Here is a 6,000-nt window from a genome sequence, read left to right as displayed (position 1 = left end):
TCAGCCCACAAGACTGCTACTATCATAGCAACTTCTTGGAGACCTTAAGTTATTTCCCTTTTTCTTTTTTCATAAGAATCTCAAGATAAAGAGCAACAAAACAGAATTTCCTGGTTAGTGCAAGCCCACCCCTTCCATCTGAGCATAAACCTTGATTTGATGGACTCATGGGGACCCTCCACTGAGCTGGGAGACTTTGGAAAACATGTGGCCTCCCTCGCCCTAAAAGAAAATGCTCCACTTAAGCAGAATGTTTCAGTGAACCCCAGGGAGCCCGGAGCGAGGCCCAGGGAGCCCCAAGTGAAAGGCTGGCCATGGCCCACAAAGAGGCACCCTTCACTGCCTTCTCACTCCCCAGGCCAGCTCTGGGCCCCTGCATGCTCCAGCCATGTTACTCTGTTCCCTCCTGCCAGCATCTAAAACCTGTGCCACCTCCTCACCACTCCACCCACCAGCTTACCAGTCTTGTTTTCAATGACATGGGGGTGCAAGAAAAATTTAATGAATGAACAAACGAATGAACAGATGGTCAGAGTCCTCACCTTCAAGGTACTCATGAACTGGTAGGAAAGGGCAGTAGGCCAATAGGAAAGTGGGTCTGGGGTTATGTGCCCAATGACAGGCAATGTGGGAGGGCCTGATGGAACCCCAGGAGTGGAGAAAAGGGTTCCCAAAGGGCAGGCTGTCTAAGCTGGGGCCTGTTGTGGACGAGTAGGAGTTTGCCAGGGGGATGGAGGGAGTGTACAGGGTGGCGGGTGGTGGTGGTGGTGGTGGGGAAGGAGTTGAGGGGCTCTGAGTAGAGACCTTCAGGCAGGAGGATGGTGATAGAGCTCAGAGGGCTGGAAAGAAAGGTGGCCTCAAGAAGCAGAAGCCCAAGGGTGAGCTCCCAGGGCCCTTAGGGTCCTCCATGGAGACCTAGGTCTGGAGCTTAGGAGACTTAGGAGGTTAGAGACAATGGTGGGGTGTTATTAGCACAAGTGGTGCTGGGAGCCAGAGCCCCGGGAGCCTGTGAGGGGAGGCTGCATTAGTGAGAGGACCAGGGAAGTCTGCACGGGACCCTAAGGAGGACCCCCAGTTTAGGGGGAGAAGGAGCAAGGGGAGAACTAGAAGGAAGGCCAGGAAAGGGTGGTGTTGGGGATGTTGAGATAACTTTTTAGGGAGGAAGAGATTCGAGGGTGGGACACAGCTGGGCAGCCACTGGGAAGAAGGACAGAGGGGAGATTAGGAGGTTTTGGTGGCTGATGGGACTGGAAGCCGGGGAGGGGGGAGGCGGGGGAGGGGCTGGTGGGTAAAGGCAGCCCTAAAGATGTGGCGGTGGAGACGTGTGTGAGCAGTGAAGGTTGGTGAGAATGGAAGGAAGGACAAAACTGCTCCCATTTACTGAGGGCTTGGCACAGCCAGCCATCGTGCTATATTTTTTAATTTTATTTTTGTGCCTTAATGTTCAAAACTTAAAAAAAAAAAAATTGATCTACAGGATGCCTGGCTGGCTCAGTCAGTGGAGCATTTGATTCTTGATCTCAGTATAGTGAATTTGAGCCCTATGTTGGGTGTAGAGATTAATTAAAAATAAGATCTTTAAAAATAAAAATTAATTATAGCATTGAGGGGCGCTTGGGTGGCTCAGTTGGTTAGGCAGCTGGCTCTTGATTTCGGCTCAGGTCATGATCTCAGGGTCTTGGAAGGAGCCCTAGAACAGGCTCCATGCTCAGTGGAGAGTCTCTCCCTCTCTGCCTCTCCCCCTGCTCTCTTTCACTCTCGCAAACAAATCAATTTATAAAAGAAATAAACAGTAAAAAATTGATTTGCTTTCTTATTTTAGTAAAACACACAGAACATAAAATTCACCCTTTAAATCATTTGGAAGTGGACAGTTCAGTGGCCTGGAGTACATTTGCATGGTTGTACAACCATCGCTGCCACCTGTCTCCGAAATGTTTCCACGTTCCCCAGCCTGAACTCTCTGACCTTGTCCAACACTATCTCCGCGTCCTTTCATCCATGCCCCCCCCCCCAACCTCCAACTGCTTTTGGCCTCTGTGGGGTTTGACCTCTGTAGGTACCCCACAGAGGTGGAATCACTTGGTGATTGGCTTATTTCTCTGAGCTTAATGTCCTCAAAGTTCATGTTGTTGCATGTGTCAGAATTCCTTCCTTCTTAAGGTAAAATCATCTTCCATTGCACACTTTGGCCAAGGAAATTCATCATGTGCGTTAGCTTCTTTCCTCCCTCCCTTCTTTCCCCTCTCCCTCCTTCCATTCAGCAACACAGAGCGCTCACTATGCATGAGTCACGGTTCTAAGCACTGAGGATATAGCCATGAACAAAAGAGACAAAAAAAATCCCTGCCCCGCTGAAGCTTATATTCCAGAAGAGAGGGCAATCAAGAGAAAGTTAAGTATAACATGTAATGTTACAATTTATGAGTGCTATGAAAAATAAGAAGAAAGTAGGGTCAGGGAAGAAGTGGGGTAGGGTAGGGAAGACCTAATAGAGGTGACCTTCAGGCAAAGACCTGAAGGTAGTCAGGGATCCCTGGGAGAAGACTTCTAGACAGAAGAAGCAGCGAGTACAAAGGTCCTGAGATGTGTCTGGGGGCCAGTGAGGAGGCCAGCATGGCTGGAACAGAATGAATCATGGAAAGTGTGGATCCAGTGGGATTGGTATTACCTTGTCCTCATTTTGTAGACTGAGAAACTGAGGCTGAGGGAAAGTGGCTTGTCCAAGGTCACCCAGCTGGTCAGTACAAGAGGAAGAGTACAAACTCCAGGACCATAGGAATCTCAGCTCCACTACCTGAATTTTCTATTGTCTTCCAAGCTGATTTGAGGGTCAATTCCATGTATACACTGATTTGTGTGTCCAACACTGTTTTAGCACATTTTTCATAAATTAACTCACCAAACCTTCCCATGGTTTCATGAGAAAGACGCTCTTATTATCTTCACTGTACAGACAAGGAAGAGGAGTCCGCCACCCAAGTTTACACAACACTGAGTGGTGGCGCCATGATTCGAACCCAGGTGGAGAGCTCTTAACAACCAAAGGGAGCGAGATGCTCAAGAACAAAGGGGCAGATGGTGCAACCGCCAGAGTGGTGGGATTAGCTCCAGAAAGGAGGAAAGACGCCTCTTCCATTGTTCCAGGAAGGAAGAAGGAAAGGGCGGGTGAGGTTTCGGGTGGGGTGTGAGTCTTGTGGCAGGAAGAGGAGGAGGGCCCTTGGGTTGGCTTCTGTTTCCTCTGGGAAAATCGATGCCAGCTCACCTCAAGGGGCACCTGGGCGGGTGGGGTTGGAGAGGTGAGGGTGGTGGGAAGGTACCCAGGTGAAGCTGGCGATCAGGAATTTAAAGGGGCATCATTTGAGCAGTTGGACAATTATGTTTTGTTTTTCTCCAGCAAAAAGCAGGCCCGTGTAAGGCTGGTTCATGGTGGAAGGATGCTAAGACAAGGTTGCTGGGACTGTAGGTGGGGAAAAGAGTGGATTGTGGGGTACCGGAAGTACAGACAGAAGGGGCTTGGCAGGAGGCTGCATGAGAGGGTCGGGGTGCCTTTGAGGTGGAAGAACAGGTATGACAGAGCCACCCACAGCTCTAGAAGCATGAGAGGTTGTGGTCAGGGAGTGGGATGTGGGTTTTGTGGCTTTGGAGGTGGAGCCCTTCTGGATGGAGATAGGGACCAGGGTGCTACCGTGGGAATGGGTGACAGGGGAGGTGGTCTCAGACCAGATGGAGGCTGGGGGACTGCAAAACCAGAGGGTCCTCTCTCTTCAAAGCTCCTGAGTCCCTGTGTCAGGGAATGCCTGTCTCTGTCTTCGCTTATAATGAACATCAGGCAGATTGCCAAAGACCTCATAAACACGATCACATTTAATCTCCATAGCAGCTTTATGAGGCTTAGAGACTCTTATTAGCAGCATGTTACAGGTGAGGAAATGGGGTCGCAGACAAAAGTCACTCGTGCAAATGGCATAGCCAGGATTGGAACCTGGGTCATCCAGCTGTTGAATGCTATGCCACTGTGTCTTTAAATATTTTTGTATGCCACTGAGGGCAAGGAATCCTCTGCTGGATTCCCCAGGCCCTGGGACAGGAGAATGAATGCTTGTGGGATGAGCACATGGACCCTCACCTCTGCCTTGTTGGGCCCCTGACCAGCTCTTGGTTTGCAGTTTTTCTAGTACCTCCATGTGCCACATCTCTCTTAATCCCCCCATTGGCCTTTCGTGGTGCACACATAATCACTCCCATTCTACAGGTGGAGAAAACCCAGAGAAATGAGGTTGGTTGCCCAACACTGCGTGGTGAGCAAGTGGTGTAGCTGGGATTCAAACCCTTCTGACTTGATGCCCCTCTGCTGCTGATCTCACGAATCTCTTTGATTACCCAAACTTTCTGGGTAATCTCTCAAATGGCTGAGTCAGCACCCGTATCTGCTACATGCCAGGCAGCCTCTGTATGCACACCTGGACACATCTGATGCCAGGTCAACAGGCAGCAAACATTTCTGCCCTACCTCCATCCATCTTTATTATCTCTTACTTATTTCCTTTTAAAAAGTGGGAGAAGGTGGGTTCACCCCTACCATCCCCTTAAGTCTTCTTCTTGTTAGTAAAGGACGCCATCCTTTTCCCTGTTCCTCAGGTCAGAAGCTGGGAGTGGTCCTTGATCCCTCCCCCACTCCCACCTCCCATTTCAGCAATTCCTGTCACCTTAGCTTCAAAATAGCCGTGGAATCCATCCACTTCTCTCCTCTCTTACCAAGCCACATTTATCTCTCACCTGGACAGGTACAGTAGCATCCTACCTAGTCTCACTGCTTCCACATTTGACCCCTACTCCTACCTTCCCCCACCCCATCCCAAGTCCAAGTCCAGCAGCCAACGTGTTCCTAAAACATAAAACAGTATCATGTTAAGACCTGCTTAAAACCTATCTATGGGGGATCCTTGGGTGGCTCAGGGGTTTAGCGCCTGCCTTTGGCCTGGGGCACAATCCTGGAGTCCCGGGATCGAATCCCACATTAGGTTCCCTGCATGGAGCCTGCTTCTCCCTCTGCCTGTGTCTCTGACCGCCCCCACCATGAATAAATAATCTTTTTTTAAAAAAACCATCTATGATTCCCCACAGCAAATAGAATAAAACCCAAAGCATCTTGTCTGACTTACAACCATCCCTCGAACCTCATCACTCCATCATTTATATCACTCCATCATTCACTGTGCCTCAGCTTCCCTGGACTTCTTTGATTTTCTCAGCATGGTAGTTGCCTTCTCAATTAAGGGTTTTTGTCTTCGCTGTTCCCTTTGCCTGGGACACCCTTCCTGCCACTGTGCCCATGATCACCTTGTCTGGAGCAGACATTGCATTCTAGTTTCTATCTCAGCCTCTTCTGGGGGGCTATATTTCAACCTATAATTGCTTTATGTGTTTGCTTCCTTTTGTCTTTTTTTTCCTATGGAATTTATCACCATTAGATGTCCCTTATGTTTTACTTACTTGCTTTCTTGTGGATTCTGTCTCATATAACTTTAGTGTTATCTCTAATAGGGCAGGGTTTTTTTTCCTTTCTTATCTGATTCTGTGCCCTAGCATATAGTAGGTACACAGTAAATATTTGCAGAATGAAATCAATGTCTCTCTCACTTGAACTGAGGCTTCATGAGGGCCAAGACCTTGTCTTGCAGCTTCACTGCTGAATCCCTGAGTCTAGTTTGCTACCTGGCATGCGGTGGGGCTCTGTATTAAATAGGCTGAAGGATGAGATGATTTCAAAGGCTTCTCTCCAGAATCTCTACTTCTCTCGAAAAAGTCCACTTCCCTCCAGAATTCCTGACTCCTTACAGAATCTCTGCTTCTCTCTGGAAATCTGCTTTCCTCCAGAATCTCTGTACCCAATGCTTCTACTTCCTCAGATCTGACATTAATCTCTAATTACCCAGCCTTGGGAGAGCACACAAAGGGGGAAGACTGGAAAGCCCATCTTTCTGAGACTGGGCTGCA

Source organism: Canis lupus, chromosome 1, assembly GCF_011100685.1.
Source record: "Canis lupus familiaris isolate Mischka breed German Shepherd chromosome 1, alternate assembly UU_Cfam_GSD_1.0, whole genome shotgun sequence".
NCBI lineage: Eukaryota > Metazoa > Chordata > Mammalia > Carnivora > Canidae > Canis > Canis lupus.
Note: the sequence above shows the minus strand (reverse complement) of the source record.